Here is a 19,158-nt window from a genome sequence, read left to right as displayed (position 1 = left end):
AATTTATGTTGAAAGTATGTAGCTGTGTCAATGGATACGCTGCGACTAAAGTGTACAGGGGAAGAGTGGATGTAGATGAGCATTGATGCAAGATGGCAGGGGATGGGAAGGCTTTAGTTTGATGGAGTAAAAATAAAAAAAGATGTGCAATGAAACTTGTAATATACAGATGATATACATTTAGAGGGGAATTAACAAATGAAAAGCATTGAAATGATGTACAAATATACGTGATTAATTATAACACAGTGATGTTCTAATTAAGAAGCCATAAATGAATAACCTCTAAATGTTAAAACCATATATAGCCTAAGTGCTTGTGTGTGGAAGGTGTGGAGGTCATATCATGACTGTAAGTTTTGCTGTGCTGAATAAACATGAGAGACACTTTGCTTAAGTCACCATCTTCAATAGGTTAAGCTCCCATAACAAATGTTACTGTAACCTGATTTTGGGCAACAGATATTCAGATGGAAAGCAACCCTGTTCATCCAAAGATCCTGCTGAAACACTTGCATCTAGTGCTGCAGTTGATCTCATCAAGATTTCTGTGGAAATTACCAACAAAATGCTCTTCTTAATATCACGTATATGACGAGAAAGACATGAAGGTCCAGCAGGGTATTTCATTACACAGTAAACAGGATGTGATATTGCAGAGGGATTATCAATGTATTATAACACGACTATGGTTATTATATGAACCAAGATCTACCACAAATCCAGGTAATTACATGAAACAATGTTAGTGACATCAAATCTGTAAACACCCCAAATTTTCACTCACCTTCTTGACATCGCCCTCAATCATTACATTCTGGTCCTTCGAAATCAATGAAGGGCAAAATGGTCATTTCTAAGATTGAACCTTGCAAAAAGTCCAAAAATTTCATTCTTGAGTCTCAAAAGTTCTCTATTTAGACTCAGAGACATCTTCAAACTGTAAATTTTCAAAATCTCATGCTTAACCATAAGTCAGAATTTTCAAATTCAAATTCAGAGTGGCAATTTTGTAGAACATGTCTTTTGCATAGCATTGCATGAGTATTTCATATCATTTCACTGCACAAGATGTCATTTTGAGATTCAGAACTCCTGATTTTCAAAATTATCAATCCAGATTTGACTTCTAAACTTTTCAAAATTGGTTTTAAAACCCTGGGTTTTCAAAATTATCAATTCTTCCCATTTTACCCCCAGGACCCCGAATTACAAAAAGTTTTCTCAAGAAAACAATCTGGATGGTTTTGACATTTCAAAATTTCGCCAGTTGAAAAGAGGGGGACACAATTTCAAAATTCATAAGATCTTATTTCAAACTTTTTACAAAAAGGCTCTGAATTTCCCTACTTCTTTCAAAATTTCGCCCTAAAGAACCATTTTCTTCCAAGTTTTGAAATCAAGCAAAATTTTGCTTCGTGTTTTTCCAAAACTAGCCTACTATTATGAAAATTCCACTTGGCTCTTATTTCAAATAAGTGACGTGGGACCCGCCTTAATGTGGTGTCACACTAGAATTTTCAAATATTTCTTTTATTTTCAAAACAGTGCCCATCCGGAAGTGGAATTCTTTGATTTGATTTAATGAAATAATTAGTGGGCCCACGTAGGTGGCGCCCCACTAAGGCTCCTTGCCAAGAAAAGCAAAATTTTTGTTTTCTCAAAAAGTTTTCAAATTCAGTTGAGGTGGCACCAGCAAAACAAAATCCGTTTTTTTTACTCATTTTTTTTTACTTTATTTTTATTACTTTTCAGCCCCAAAAAGGAGCCACCGTGAAACCCTACCAAGATTTTCATTTTTACCTAAGTTTTAAAAAAAAAAAAAAATCTTATGAATAGGAGTTGCCCCCTCTCAAAACGGCGAGTCCCTTGTTTTCAAAAGGATTTCAAAAAATTTTAAAAGTTGGTTTTAAGGGTTATCAAGGTCGGGTAAAGAGGAGAAAAAAGGGGGTTTTTGAAGGACCGGCTATTAAAGAAAGGAGGAGGGGAGCCGATTGAGGAGGGGATTTTTTTTGTTTTACAGGTTTTCCTTTGGAGCGTAAAGCTCTCTTCCACCTCCAACGAGTGCTGCCTATCCACCTTCTGCCCAGCTAAGCCCAGCCGTAGGGGATATAGCGGGTCCAGCAGAAGGCCTGCCGCTGCCCATCCTTCTTCAACCCCAGCAAAAAAAAAAAAAGGAAGAAAAACGATTTCTTCTTGCCAACCACCAAGTGCTTCTCTGCCGCGGAGGGGACCCCATTGGGAAATTCCGTCGTGAGCATCCAGATTGAAGAGCTCCACAATGTGAGGGAATCCAGCAGACTACTACCCATCTTGCTGCTACTCGCCTTTCCTTCAGCCCAACAATCGCCCTTCTTCTGCAGCTTACAGGTCGTTTGGCGCCAGAGATTTATAAGGTATATTTTGAAGATTACAATATCTCTACTTTCTGTTTTTTTTATTTTTTTGCTTCTCGATACTCTGATATATCTTATTCATTGCAGAAACCTCATCTCTTTAGGTGAAGGTATCCATGATAATGAGATAATATCTTTGTTTTCAAAATGTTCGAACCTCATTTCTTCCTGATTGATTCTGTATCTTATTAATTTTCTACCCATCAGGATGTTATATTTCTCATCATGTTCAAAATTTTAACAGAGCACGCCTTTTTGTTCCTGCACCTCATTTCATTTTCATTCATTCAGTAGTTCTTTTACATCACGTTTCCATTCATCGCATTAAATGCTTGTTTCCTGATTCTTGATTTCTTGCATGTTTTTGTTTTCATCTTTAGTTTAGATCTGATCTTAGTTTTAATTTCCTACTTTTCCTCAGTTTTCCAATTTCCTGTTTGTTAAATGATTACCTGTATTTCCTGTTTTGTAATTTCTTGCATTTATGTTTTATATATGCTGTTTTCAATTCCGTGAATTTCTGTTTTTCAAGTGTTTTTCATTCCTTGTAATTCCTGTAATGTGCAAATAATTTCTTGTTTCCTTTCAAATCACTTCTCTATTTTCTAGTTTTCTCAGTCAGTCATTTCCTATTTCTCTGTTTTTTTCAAATCCTTAATTTCCTAATTTTTTTTTACATATTGAAACTGTTTTTTTCATTAGATTTGAGTTTGTTAATTTCCTTTGTTTACTATTCATATTCTTTTACATGCTGACTCTGTTTTTCAATACATTCAATTTCCTGTTTTTTTTTCTTTTACATTCAGTTTTCTTGATTTTCTTACATTTTTTTTGTTGTTTTAGTTCATTTTTTTTGAATTACTGTTTCTGATTTAATTTCCTGTTTTCGTCATTCAGTAACTCTTCATGTTTCTTCATTTAGTAGGTTTCTTGTTTTCTTTTTAGTTGTTGATTTCCTGTACACTCATTCATTGCTATTCCTGTTTCTTTTAAGCAAGTCATTTCCTGTGTTAACTAGATGTTAGTGGTTAAGTGAAGTTACTTAGTTGCTAGTTATCAATTTGTTAAAGATTAGTATTATCATTAGTCGTTAGTTAGTATAATTTTAATTGTCATTAGATTCTTTTGATGATATCTTTTAGTGATTTTAGTATTTAGCTAGTTTAATATGAGTTCTATTCCTATCTCGTGTACTGCTCGTGTTCTTTTTTATTTATGCAGGATCGCACAGGAGTGGACATTATCTTATTACTTAATGATGAACTTGATATTAAAAGGAAAATCTGGAAGATATGGTTTCTTTTAGAGCTATCAATTTTTTTTTTTTGTCAGCAATGTAACAATCAAATGTAAACTTGGAATAATATTTACTTTGCTGCTTAGATTAGGCTGCATCTCATATAGTTTGATTTCATCAATATCCTGATTCTATGATGCATATATCTCAATTTTCAAAATTCACCATGGATGAACACGAATGGCACGTTCACCAACTCTTAGAGAGTTGATGAACTCGGTGGAAACCATATTTACGGCCCTAGTCGGAATATGGACGAGACCCAGATCCATCATCTTTCTACTAGTCACACTGAGCCTACACTCTTAGGCTATCTTAAAAATGCACATCATATTTTTAAATTTTCAAAATATTGTGAATTAACTCAAGTAAATTCTAAATATATTCATGGCCACAGTCAGAATATGTGAAGGATTTACTTTGGCTTAATCCACATTTTTCCAACAAAATTTTCAAAAATCTTTTCAAAGTGCATTCATTCATTCAAATCATCTGCATCATCTGTTTTTCTCATGATTTTCTTAAGAGATTTTCACTTCATGGAATCGATTTCTCAAGAAACTATGAAGATTTTCGAAGTTGGATTTCCCAAGTTAAAGTTTTCCCGTGATTTTCCCTGAAAATATTATTTTCTTAAGACACTTTCAAAAGGAATTTTTCATCTTTCTCAAGAATTCAAGTTGATTTTCAGACATTTCAAAAGATAAGATTCTCAGGAATTCAATTTCCTAAGTTTTGAATTTCCTTCTCCAAAGATTTTTTTCTATAAATTTTCTTAATAAAATTCTCAAAGTCTGAGTTTTTCCGACAAGTGCTTTCCTTTTCAAATGTTCATCTTTTCTCAAGAATTCCTTCCATTTTTTCCGAGATTCTCATTTCTTCATAGTTTTCCAAGTCTTTATAAACTTTCTCAAGATTTTCCCGAGATTCTCATTTCTTCATGGTTTTCCAAGTCTTTATAAATTTTCTCAAGGTTTTCCCGAGATTCTCATTTCTTTATGGTTTTCCAAATCTTTATAAACTTTCCTGAGATTTCAAATCTTCTTCGTCTGAGTTTCCTGAGAAATGCTTTTCAACTCAAAATGTCTTGTAAGTATACATCATATTTTTCCAACTTACATTTTTCAAAAATCTCATAGCACATGCCTGAATTCTTTGTGCATTTAGGATAGAACACAATCTCGATAATTTCACTAAGTCAAGCACAATTTTGGTCCTTGGTTCGATTACCCCTGTTAAAGGCGGCAGGAACGGTCGAACCTCGTACCGACAGGTCAAGCCCAAAAGCGGAGGCGAGTATTTCAAAACAAATTTCCAAAATCCGGTCAAGTTTGAATCGCGAAAGCGTTTCCCTCTCTCTTCCGCAAGGTAGGGAAGACGGGAAAAATTTCGCGACGATAACAGGTTTGGTGACCGTGATGGGACTTGTCTTTGTCTGACTTAAATTGTGCTTGACTTAGTTCAATTATCGAAATTATGTTCACAAAATGTCAGCTCTTTACTTTTGCTATCATGCGAACTTAGGAGCCTAGATTCTGACCTAGCTGACATTGACTGCATATAGACTAAGCATGGTTTGGTAGGACCAGATTGAGGAGATATTTTCATGCTCACATAGACTTAGGTCCAAATACAACTCTCCTCAATTTAGGATCTGAATGCAAACAATGTATGCTTCTTCAAAGTTTTCAAAATCTATCTCTCTAGGATTTAGAGCTCTCTATTTCTTGCATATGATCATTTTTTCAAACCTCAAATACCTATCATTACCCGGTCTTCACGTTGTTGGGCTCTCTTCCAGAACCCTAGTTTTAGACAGAGCCTCACAACTGGGACAATTATTTGGGTTAACACCCCCCTACCACGTACCGCGGGCCACAGTCCGAAGTATATCGGTAGGCGCTCAAGGATGTTGGAAAACCTTTCCTTAGAATCAGAGTTGAGATTATATGCCACGTACCTCGGATTTTGATTCAGGTATATCGACATAACTGGATTGGACAAAGATGATCTGAACCTAGAGTTAGGACTAGGGTCCTACAACTATTTTTCAAAATGATGCATCTAGAGTCAGCCTTCTAGGGAGTGTTGTATGTGCATAAATGTTTGTGCAGGATTGTTTGTATACTACTTTTATTTCTCTCATATTTTCCCAAAATATTTTCAAATTTTCATATTCTCATCCTTTCCTTTATTTTCTCAAACCCTGGATGATTTTCTCAAATATCCTATTTCTTTCAAAACTCTAGGTGATTTTTCATTCTCCCTTTCTACTGGATCTCGAATTTCCAGCTGCATTTTTATCCTGCCTGCAATTTTTCAAAATCATATGTTTTCTCTCATTGGATTTTCAATCCTTTTGTCTATTTGCAAAATTCTTCATCTTATTTTCCTCATGCATACCTTGATTATTGTGGTGGAAATTGTTTACCCACTTGCCTTCTCCTTATTCTAAATCCATTTGTGGATTGTTTTCCAAAAGATATCTCTTTCCTTTAAAATTGGTGTTTTCCTCGTGGTTGACGACCTCGCCTAGGTAACAAGGCACATTTTCCGTTGTTCATTTCTCTTGCAAAAGGATGACAACACAATTGTCGTAATCAGTATGACGACTCAATCACTAGTAATGGGATACTCTTCTAATGGTCTACCATCTTTTCCTCCAAAAATCCAAAAATTTTCCTCAAAATTTGATCTTGTCTTTGCCCTGCAGAGTCCTGCAGAGAAAGAGAGAGAATACAAGAAAGCATCCACAACATCAGATGGTTCAGACAAGGTCCGGAAGGAAAACATCATCGCAGCATATCAGCTACTCATCAACATCAGAAGAAGAGATGAATTCGCCAAGGTCAGACAAAGACCAAGAGCAGCCAGAAGATGACGGTATCGACCCTCAGATGTACACGATGTTTCAGAAAATGATGAAGAGGATGATGAGTGAGCAGGCTGGCACCAGCTCAGACAAAAATCCATTCAGTCAGAGAATTAGAGATCGTGTGGCCAAAAGATCAACCAGGTCCTCTGAGAGGAATGTTCCAGATACTTCAGACGAAGATGATACTGAGGAAGAATGCGAGATCATTCCAGAAATCACTCGCAAGCCAAAGGTTCAAACAGTGACAGATCCTCTGCAAGCGCAATTCAGGGAAATGGCCAGAGTGGTAAAAGATCTGCAAGCCCGCGACAAGGGCAACAAAGTCTTCACCAGCGAGGACTTCTATGATGGCCTCGAAGGGGATGAAGATCTGGAGAACCTTCCTCGCAAGTTCATCAAATTCGATGGTTCTGGTGATCCCAAAGCCCACCTCGCCATGTTCTTCGCCGAATGCTCCAAATTCAAGAGAGACAATAGATCCCTATTTCTTTGTTTTCCTCGTAGCCTAGAAGGCACTGCCGCCAAGTGGTACTCCGAGCATATCAATCCAATCGAGCTGCGAGAATTCGATAAGGTGGTCAATCTATTCATCGAGCGATTTCTGTTCAATACTGAAGCGCTACCAACGTTAAATCACCTCTGTAATCTGAAGCAGGGAGATAGTGAAAAGGCCAAGGACTTCATTCGTAGATGGATAGAGACCTGCAACAAATTGAGGGATCCTATATCAGAGAGGCATGCCTTATCGCTGATCCTGAACAACTTCTCACAACCTTTGAGAAGTCTTATCTCCACCTCGCCTTCCAAGTCTTTCATATAGCTTACTGAACGAGCCGAGTGACTCGAGATGGGGTTGAAAAACGGTGTCTACGATGGTATCACCGTCGTCAAGAACAATCTAGATCCAAAGAAAAAAACAAATTTCACCTCCTCCGCCAATATCAGCCGCAATGATAACAAAAGTAGTAAGGGCAACCATGCAGATCGAGAGGAAAGACAGAATAGTAAGCTATCTCAGCCCAACTTTCCACAAAAGGAAAAGATAAAGCGTGAAGGTTGGAGTAGTGATCGAGTGTTCACTCCTCTCAAACAAACACTCGAAGAAGCCCTTGAATTCATGCTGACCAAGGGATTAGTGAAGCTCCCAAAGGCCACAACTCCTCCCACCATCATGGGAAGGTTCAGGAATCAGTTTTGCAAGTTCCATCGGGCAGTGGGGCACGCCATCGATCATTGTTTTGTCTTCAAAAATATTGTTCAGGATTGCATTGACAAGAGCCTCCTTGCTGAAGAGGAAGAAGAAGACGAGCTGGCCATTCTGACCAAGCCTTTCCCAGATCATTCAGAAAGTTGATAATGCCAAAGTTTCCTATTTTTTTTCCTTTCGTTTTGCCAGTCACCTCGTAAGGGCAAGTCCGCCCAGTTTTTGCAACCTTTTGGTCAAGTGCTTATAAATAGGCAGTCTTTTTGTTATCAGTTTTGCTTATCAATAAAATGTCAATTTTCTTCATCAAATACTTCTTTCTTTTGCCCCATTAGGGCACCTGTTTTCATTTTGAAGAATCTTCTTTGCCCATTCTTTTCAAGACGAGGGGCAATTTATGAGAGAAATGAAATTACCTATGAGGGTTTTTCAAAAGTCGTGAAATTTTGAAAATTTTCTACAAACATCTTCGTTATAATCACCCAAAAGTTTAATATTTCGGTTCAATCTTTTTCAAAAATCAACCATCGCGGTGATCTTCTTTTCTTAAATTGGTTTCGAACCATTATCTTTTGAAATCAACCCTTGTGTTGATTTTCTTTTCCAAAATTATTGTTAAACCAATTCGTTTTCAAAATCAACCCTCATGATGATCTCTCTTCAAAATCAACCCTCGTGTTGATTCCCCTTTCAAAGATCAGTTCTCACGCTGATCATTCTTCAAAATCAACCTTGCAGTTGATTTTCTTCCCAAAATGATTTCTCACTTTCAAAATAACATTCTCCTTTTACTTTAAAGATCTCATGTGCAAGCACTTTCTTCATGTCAAAGGGATAATATAATTCTGTTTCCTTTCCTCGATTTTTTAAGCATCAATAAAATTATTAAATTTGCCAATAGTTTGGCACCATTTTATTTGTGCCTCTTTCCTTTTCACAATATGTCTCTTGTAAGGAACGATCTTGCGGACGTCTCTCAATCAAGAAGCCTGTCACCTTATTCCTCGATTATCCTTCTTTTATTCAAAATTTTCCTCCCTAGTTACACTGAGGCATTTTTTGAAAAATCTATCTTTACCTCAAGACATCCTGTATGCAGGCAAGATAAACCAATCTCTTATTTTGCATGCATATGCACCCACTTGCATTAATTTTGCATTCATTTACATTTCATGTGCATTAGCATTTCATTTTGCATTAATTCTGCATCCATTTTCTTCCCCTTCAGGTTAAGGGATAAACCTGAATCATTTTCCATGATTTTCTAATTTCTATTCATATCTCCGTTCAGGATAATGGGTTAATCCTAAAAAACAGACCACATACATCTAAATATGACGGTCTTTTTCATTGCAAGTCAAATAATCTAGTCCTCGAATTGGCCATTCTCAAAACTTTCAATCCCAGTCCTCGCACTGTCGATTTTCAAAATTCAATCTTCTGATTAAAGATTTTCCTTTGAGATTCGAGCTCTGACTCAAACTTTCCTGCTTTCCTTCAAAGATTTGAGTTTTAACTCAAGTTTTCTTTCCTTCAAAATATGAACTTCCCGGTTTTCATTGAGATTCGAGCCCCGACTTGAACTTTCCAACTTTCCTCTGAATATTTGAGTTTTAACTCAAAAATCTGAATTGTCCTAGTTTTTCCTTTGAAGATTTGGGTTTCGATCCAAACTTTATCTCCTTAGAAACCAAATTTCCTAGCTTTCCTTCGAAGGCTCGAGTTTTGACTCGAATCTTCCATCTTTCCTTGTAAAACCTGAATCCTGATTCGGATGGTCTTTCAAAATCCAGCATTATGCCAGGACTTACCTTCAAAATTCCAACTTCGTATTGGATTCACCCTCAAAGTTGAGTACCATCGTCAGGGATGTGTCAACTCGGATGTCAAGCGATCTCTTTTACTAAGGATTTCAAAAGAACACTTTCTCAATTTGTCAATCAATTACCTGTTGATTTCAGAATTTTATTGCACAAATTTTTACCTCAGTTTACCTTCAGTATCACTTCCAAAAAGGCAAAGCTTTTGTGAAGAAGGATTCAAAATCCAAATTCTTTCTATGGGCCAACCAAAAGGATGAAAGATAAATCCTCGATATGGCCAGAAAAGAAGATTCAATGTTTTGCAAAGTCATATATGATTGATATTGATCGCAGTCAATGACACATTTTTAAAGACCATTCTTGTGAAAATGAGGCAGTGAAAATATCCTGAGCGCTAGAAAAAGAGAGAATTCATCCAAGCCTTGTCTCATTAAAATCACCTAAGCTACAATTAAATATCCGCAAAAGAGATCTCTCACTTGTCGTCGAGATGAAGGCGAATTAAGCGAGTAGACCCCTGGGGCCAAAGAAGATTTGAAACATCTCCAAGATGACAGAGTTTGCGACGGATCCTTCCAGGGAAAGTCCAAAGCACTGTCGAGATGAAGGCAGATGTGATGAACCTCCCGACAATCCCTAAAAGATATTTAATTTCAGCTATCATCCAAAGATCTCTAACCCATGAGCCAATACCGTCAAAGAAGGACCGAAACATCTCCAAGTTGAAGGAGTTTGTGACGTACCCTTTCCAAAAAAAAAAGAAGAGAGAAAGAGAGGAAAAAGAAAGAGAGAAAAGTCAGGACATCTCCAAAATAAAAGAGAATGTAACCGAAACCCAAAAGAGCCAAAAGAGTGCAGAAAGATTATCATGAGAGAAGCTCCCAGGATATCAAACTGCCAAATCTATCAAGAATCTTCTTTAAATTCGTGAAATTCTATTATCAATATTCTTTCATCAATTGCTTTCATAATATCAAAGTCTCTTTCCTGTTCATATCAAGGAAATTGATAACTTCTTTGAAGAAGGTCAATCGCAAGCAATTTGGATTCAAAATCTTGATTCTATGAAGTCAATCTTGTTTGGAGGTAATACTTCAGGTAGAAAAGAAGGAATATTTTCACAACAATGAGCATCATTTTCAATTACTTTGAATCAACAACAAATTTTCAACATTTTGACAATATTTTCTAGCTATCCTGACGTTAAGTGAGAGCTTAAGGTCCATATTGATGCATCTTGACCCCTTTGAGAGATTTTCCTTTGTCATCTTTCACATTGTTGAAAGATTAGCCTTATCTCCAAAAAGATAGCCTTTATCATCTTTCACGTTGTTGAAAGATTAGCCTTCGCTCTGAATGGATTGCCTTTATCATCTTTCGCGTTGTCGAAAGAATCACCTTGTTCCTTTGGATTACCTTTATCATCTTTCGCATTGTCGAAAGAATTACCTTATTCCTTTGGATTACCTTTGTCATCTTTCGTGTTGTCGAAAGAATCGCCTTTTTCCTTTGGATTGCCTTTGACATCTTTCGCGTTGTCGAGAGAATCGCCTTGTTCCTTTAAATTGCCTTTGTCATCTTTTATGTTGTTGAAAGATTAGCCTTCTCTCTGAATGGATTGCCTTTATCATCTTTCACGTTGTCGAAAGAATCGCCTTATTCCTTTGGATCACCTTATTCATCTTTCGTGTTGTCGAAAGAATCGCCTTGTTCCTTTGGATTGCCTTGTTTGTCTTTTGCGTTGTCGAAAGAATCGCCTTGCTCCTTTGGATTGCCTTCGTCATCTTTCTCGTTGTCAAAAAAATCGCCTTGTTCCTTTGGATTACCTTTATCATCTTTCGCATTGTCGAAAGAATCACCTTGTTCCTTTGGATTACCTTTGTCATCTTTCGCGTTGTCGAAAGAATCACCTTATTCCTTTGGATTGCCTTTGACATCTTTCGCGTTGTCGAAAGAATCACCTTGTTTTTTTTGGATTACCTTTATCATCTTTCACATTGTCGAAAGAATCGCCTTGTTCCTTTGGATTACCTTTGTCATCTTTCGCGTTGTCGAAAGAATCACCTTATTCCTTTGGATTGCCTTTGACATCTTTCGCGTTGTCGAGAGAATCGCCTTGTTCCTTTGAATTGCCTTTGTCATCTTTCGCGTTGTCGAAAGAATTACCTTATTCCTTTGGATTACCTTTGTCATCTTTCGTGTTGTCGAAAGAATCGCCTCGTTCCTTTGGATCGCCTTATCATCTTTCGTGTTGTCGAAAGAATCGCCTTGTTCCTTTGGATTACCTTTGTCATCTTTCGCGTTGTCGAAAGAATTACCTTATTCCTTTGGATTACCTTTGTCATCTTTCGTGTTGTCGAAAGAATCGCCTCGTTCCTTTGGATCGCCTTATCATCTTTCGTGTTGTCGGAAGAATCGCCTTGTTTCTTTGGATTGCCTTCGTCATCTTTCGCGTTGTCGAAAGAATCGCCTTGTTCCTTTGGATTACCTTTGTCACCTTTCGCATTGTCGAAAGAATCGCCTTGTTCCTTTGGATTGCCTTTGTCATCTTTCGTGTTTTTCCTTCGGATTACCTTTTGTCATCTTTTGCGTTGTCGAAAGAATCACCTTGTTCCTTTGGATTACCTTTGTCATCCTTCGCATTGCCGAAAGAGTTGCCTTATTCTTCGTTGTTAAAATTGCCTTATTCATCTTTTGCGTTGTCAAAAGAGTTGCCTTACTCTTCTCTGAAAGAGTTTGCCTTGTCTGTCTTTCGTGTTGCCGAAAGAGTTACCTTATTCTCGTCAAAAGATTGCCATATCCATCTTTCACGTTGTCAAAAGAGTCGTCTTACTCCTTACCATATTCATATTTCACACTGATGAAAAATTCACCGGATCGTCTTGATCTTCTTCCAAAATTGCCTCTTACAATTCCCTTTCCATCGCCTCGTTCATCTTCAAGAAAAGTTGCCTTATTCACCTTCCAATATTCCATTTTCCGCTTGATCAGGATAAGGGTATAAACCTGAGCCTCATTCAATGAGGTATTCCATTTTCTGCCCGATCAGGTTAAGGGTATAAACCTGAGTCTCATTTCTATGAGATATCTTCAATCACCAATCAGGGTAAGGGTCAAACCTGAGCTTCGTTCCATACGAAACATTCTCTGTCCCATCCAGGTTAAGGGCAAAAACCTGAACTTCGCTCTCACAGAGCAAATCTATTTTTTTTCTTTTTCTTTATCCTCCATTTCATATCGACCATCTTCCTCGGGCTAATTTCTTCATACCCAGTCAGATCCTTCTAACTGGGGCATTTTATATATATAGCCCAAATTTGGAGTGTTTTTCTTTGCCACTAAGCTCGACCATAAGCCGGCTTAGTAGCAAAGAGGGACATCTGTAAACACCCCAAATTTTCACTCACCTTCTTGACATCACCCTCAATAATTACATTCTGGTCCTCCGAAATCAATGAAGGGCAAAATGGTCATTTCTAAGATTGAACCTTGCAAAAAGTCCTAAAATTTCATTCTTGAGTCTCAAAACTTCTCTATTTAGACTCAGAGACATCTTCAAACTGTAAATTTTCAAAATCTCATGCTTAACCAGAAGTCAGAATTTTCAAATTCAAATTCAGAGTGACAATTTTGTAGAACATGTCTTTTGCATAGCATTGCATGAGTATTTCATATCATTTCACTGCACAGCATGTCATTTTGAGATTCGGAACTCCTGATTTTTAAAATTATCAATCCAGATTTGATTTCTAAACTTTTCAAAATTGATTTTAAAACCCTGGGTTTTCAAAATTATCAATTCTTCCCATTTTACCCCCAGGACCCCGAATTATAAAAAGTTTTCTCAAGAAAACAATCTGGATGGTTTTGACATTTCAAAATTTCGCCAGTTGAAAAGAGGGGGACACAATTTCAAAATTCATAAGATCTTATTTCAAACTTTTTACAAAAGGCTCTGAATTTCCCTACTTCTTTCAAAATTTCACCCTGAAGAACCATTTTCTTCCAAGTTTTGAAATCAAGCCAAATTTTGCTTCGTGTTTTTCCAAAACTAGCCTACTATTATGAAAATTCCAAAAATTCCACTTGGCTTTTATTTCAAATAAGTGACGTGGGACCCGCCTCAATGTGGTGTCACACTAGAATTTTCAAATATTTCTTTTATTTTCAAAACAGTGCCCATCCGGAAGTGGAATTTTTTTTTTTGATTTAATGAAATAATTAGTGGGCCCACGTAGGTGGCACCCCACTAAGGCTCCTTGCCAAGAAAAGCAAAATTTTTGTTTTCTCAAAAAGTTTTCAAATTCAGTTGAGGTGGCACCACCAAAACAAAATTCGTCTTTTTTACTCATTTTTTTTTACTTTATTTTTATTACTTTTCAGCCCCAAAAAGGAGCCACTGTGAAACCCTACCAAGATTTTCATTTTTACCTAAGTTTTTTTTTAAAAAAAATTTCTTAAGAATAGGAGCCGCCCCCTCTCAAAACGGCGAGTTCCGTGTTTTCAAAAGGATTTCAAAAAATTTTAAAAGTTGGTTTTAAGGGTTATCAAGGTCGGGTAAAGAGGACAAAAAAGGGGGGTTTTGAAGGATCGGCTATTAAAGAAAGGAGGAGGGGAGCCGATTGAGGAGGGGATTTTTTTTTGTTTTACAGGTTTTCCTTTGGAGCGTAAAGCTCTCTTCCACCTCCAACGAGTGCTGCCTATCCACCTTTTGCCCAGCTAAGCCTAGTCGTAGCGGATATAGCAGGTCCAGCAGAAGGCCTGCCGCTGCCCATCCTTCTTCAACCCCAGCAATAAAAAAAAGGAAGAAAAACGATTTCTTCCTGCCAACCACCAAGTGCTTCTCTGCCATGGAGAGGACCCCATTGGGAAATTCCGTCGTGAGCATCCAGATTGAAGAGCTCCACAATGTGAGGGAATCCAGCGGACTACTACCCATCTTGCTGCTACTCGCCTTTCCTTCAGCCCAACAATCGCCCTTCTTCTACAGCTTACAGGTCGTTTGGCGCCAGAGATTTATAAGGTATATTTTGAAGATTACAATATCTCTACTTTCTGTTTTTTTTTTTTGCTACTCGATACTCTGATATATCTTATTCATTGCAGAAACCTCATCTCTTTAGGTGAAGGTATCCATGATAATGAGATAATATCTTTGTTTTCAAAATGTTCGAACCTCGTTTCTTCCTGATTGATCTTGTATCTTATTAATTTTCTACCCATCAGGATGTTATATTTCTCACCATGTTCAAAATTTTAACACAGCACGCCTTTTTGTTCCTGCACCTCATTTCATTTACATTCATTCAGTAGTTCTTTTATATCACGTTTCCATTCATCGCATTAAATGCTTGTTTCCTGATTCTTGATTTCTTGCATGTTTTTGTTTTCATCTTTAGTTTAGATCTAATCTTAGTTTTAATTTCCTACTTTTCCTCAGTTTTCCAATTTCCTGTTTGTTAAATGATTACCTGTATTTCCTGTTTTGTAATTTCTTGCATTTATGTTTTATATATGCTGTTTTCAATTCCGTGAATTTCTGTTTTTCAAGTGTTTTTCATTCCTTGTAATTCCTGTAATGTGCAAATAATTTCTTGTTTCCTTTCAAATCACTTCTCTATTTTCTAGTTTTCTCAGTCAGTCATTTCCTATTTCTCTGTTTTTTTCAAATCCTTAATTTCCTAATTTTTTTTTTACATATTGAAACTGTTTTTTTCATTAGATTTGAGTTTGTTAATTTCCTTTGTTTACTATTCATATTCTTTTACATGCTGACTCTGTTTTTCAATACATTCAATTTCCTGTTTTTTTTTCTTTTACATTCAGTTTTCTTGATTTTCTTACATTTTTTTTGTTGTTTTAGTTCATTTTTTTTGAATTACTGATTCTGATTTAATTTCCTGTTTTCCTCATTCAGTAACTCTTCATGTTTCTTCATTTAGTAGATTTCTTGTTTTCTTTTTAGTTGTTGATTTCCTGTACACTCATTCATTGCTATTCCTGTTTCTTTTAAGCAAGTCATTTCCTGTGTTAACTAGATGTTAGTGGTTAAGTGAAGTTACTTAGTTGCTAGTTATCAATTTGTTAAAGATTAGTATTATCATTAGTCGTTAGTTAGTATAATTTTAATTGTCATTAGATTTTTTTGATGATATCTTTTAGTGATTTTAGTATTTAGCTAGTTTAATATGAGTTCTATTCCTATCTCGTGTACTGCTCGTGTTCTTTTTTATTTATGCAAGATCGCACAGGAGTGGACATTATCTTATTACTTAATGATGAACTTGATATTATTAAAGGAAAATCTGGAAGATATGGTTTCTTTTAGAGCTATCAAATTTTTTTTTTGTCAGCAATGTAACAATCAAATGTAAACTTGGAATAATATTTACTTTGCTGCTTAGATTAGGCTGCATCTCATATAGTTTGATTTCATCAATATCCTGATTCTATGATGCATATATCTCAATTTTCAAAATTCACCATGGATGAACACGAATGGCACGTGCACCAACTCTTAGAGAGTTGATGAACTCGGTGGAAACCATATTTACGGCCCTAGTCGGAATATGGACGAGACACAGATCCATCATCTTTCTACTAATCACACTGAGCCTACACTCTTAGGCTATCTTAAAAATGCACATCATATTTTTAAATTTTCAAAATATTGTGAATTAACTCAAGTAAATTCTAAATATATTCATGGCCACAGTCAGAATATGTGAAGGATTTACTTTGGCTTAATCCACATTTTTCCAACAAAATTTTTAGAAATCTTTTCAAAGTGCATTCATTAATTCAAATCATCTGCATCATCTGTTTTTCTCATGATTTTCTTAAGAGATTTTCACTTCATGGAATCGATTTCTCAAGAAACTATGAAGATTTTTGAAGTTGGATTTCCCAAGTTAAAGTTTTCCCGTGATTTTCCCTGAAAATATTATTTTCTTAAGACACTTTCAAAAGGAATTTTTCATCTTTCTCAAGAATTCAAGTTGATTTTCAGACATTTCAAAAGATAAGATTCTCAGGAATTCAATTTCCTAAGTTTTGAATTTCCTTCTCCAAAGATTTTTTTCTATAAATTTTCTATCATTTTCTTAAGAAAATTCTCAAAGTCTGAGTTTTTCCGACAAGTGCTTTCCTTTTCAAATGTTCATCTTTTCTCAAGAATTCCTTCCATTTTTCCCGAGATTCTCATTTCTTCATAGTTTTCCAAGTCTTTATAAACTTTCTCAAGATTTTCCCGAGATTCTCATTTCTTCATGGTTTTCCAAGTCTTTATAAATTTTCTCAAGGTTTTCCCGAGATTCTCATTTCTTTATGGTTTTCCAAATCTTTATAAACTTTCCTGAGATTTCAAATCTTCTTCGTCTGAGTTTCCTGAGAAATGCTTTTCAACTCAAAATGTCTTGTAAGTATACATCATATTTTTCCAACTTACATTTTTTAAAAATCTCATAGCACATGCCTGAATTCTCTGTGCATTTAGGATAGAACACAATCTCGATAATTTCACTAAGTCAAGCACAATTTTGGTCCTTGGTTCGATTACCCCTGTTAAAGGCGGCAGGAACGGTCGAACCTCGTACCGACAGGTCGAGCCCCATCCCATGGATTTTCCCGCAATTTTAAAAAATGGAGGCGAGTATTTCAAAACAAATTTCCAAAATCCAGTCAAGTTTGAATCGCGAAAGCGTTTCCCTCTCTCTTCCGCAAGGTATGGAAGAAGAGAAAAATTTTGCGACGATAACAAAATCCTATAGGATGCAGGAACATAAATCATGATAATATAAGATGCAGAAAATCTGAATTGGATAAAACAATCAAAAGGAAAAAAGGTGTAGTGCCTTGGTTAAGGGCATCCTTTACTATACGATAACTCCTCTTGGGTATCGTTTTGATGTAGCCATCTAATCAAAATTTTAGATAAATATTAAGAAAAGAGTGAAAAGAAAGAGAATTGGACAATACCGACGCCCAATAGAGGAAATGTATAATAGCAAAAAAAAAATTATTTCAAATAGGATGTTGTATATAAACAAAAGACCAAATGAGATTTTTATTCCAAAGAGATTTTTTACTTGCTGAGGGAATGTTCAACTGCATGGATGAAGTTAATGGCATGCCGTTCGAGACGTCATAAACATGACTAAAAAAAAACGATGAGCAAAATCAAATGTTATTTTACAAGGCTTATGATGCAGAGCCTTCAAGAAAAGATTTTGGCCATGGTACTAAAAGTGATAGTTCAGTCAAACCAAAGTATTCAGAGAGATCGATGAAGTCATTGCCAGGGCTCCTCGATCATTAGTGCAAGAGGCAACTAAAGATGTAAAACACATTGATTAATGAAATGGATTTGCAAGTTATGGCATTATATGTAATACCAGAAATCACAGATAATGGAATGATCATGTAACACTGTTACACCATGACAATAAATATCAAGTAAACGAGATGGCAAAAATGAGAAACATCTTCTCACCTGATCGTGTGAACCGGATCACCTGAATGCAGACCTTTAGAGGCTTGTTTCTTGAACTACAGTGGAAGGAAAGAGGAAGAGCAATAGTGGTGTGGTGAGGAAGGAAGATAGATAGGGAAAGAGGAAGAGAGATTGAGAGAGCTGGAGTCTGATCGCCGGATTGTATGAGAGGGTTTTTGCACAGAAAATCTTTAAAACCCTCGGAGGAAACAAGGGAATCCGAGAGATAGGAGAAGCCGACCTTCAAAATCCGGCCTTTTGGCTCCCAACGTGGTTCCCTTTTAATGATTTTCAGGAGGTTTTACAGAAAAATCGGCTGTTTTGAAATTTTCCAAACCGAATTTTGAAAGCATTTGAAAATCTTTAAACAAATTTTTGAAATTTTTTGAAACACGCCAATCATTGAAAAGGGGACGACTGGTTTGTTCTGAAATCTCGGTTCACTTACCTTCAGCTTAGGTAAGGTGAACCCCTTTTGTGGCTTCACGATGGCTCCATTTGGGGATAAAAAAAAAAGTAAAAAAAAAATGGGTAAACGGGTTTTTCTTTTTTTTTTAAGGTGGTGCCACCTCAGTCGGGTTAAGAGAACTTTTTGAAATGAACATATTTTTTTTTTTGTTTTTCTTTATAGGAAATTCTAGTGTGGCGCCACCTATGCGTGGGCCCACTTTCTTATTTTGTAAAATAAGGAAACAGGTTTTGTAAATTTGTGCTACCCCAGGGTTGGCTCCGCTTGAAAATGAGAGAAATACTTGAGACCTTGAGTGTGATACCAGTTCAAGGTGGGTCCCACACCATTTATTTGAAAATAAAAAGCAACAAAATAACTTTTTTTCGAGATTTTTATAATACGAAATAAAATTTGGTCTGATTTCAAGAATTTGGAAGGAAAATGGTCCTTCAAGCCAAAACATATATAAAGAAAATGCGGAGATTTTGTAAAGAAGCTCAGAGTCTTTTTGCAAAAGTTTGAAATAAACTCTTCTAAATCTAAAATTGTGTCCCCTTCTTTCCAATTGACGAGATTTTAAAATCAATATCAAAACCATCCAGATTGTTTTCCTGAGAAAAC

The sequence above is a fragment of the Nuphar pumila genome, chromosome 1 (genome assembly GCF_984573655.1).
Source record: "Nuphar pumila chromosome 1, dmNupPumi1.hap1.1, whole genome shotgun sequence".
NCBI classification, from domain to species: domain Eukaryota; kingdom Viridiplantae; phylum Streptophyta; class Magnoliopsida; order Nymphaeales; family Nymphaeaceae; genus Nuphar; species Nuphar pumila.
This window is presented reverse-complemented; position numbering follows the sequence as displayed.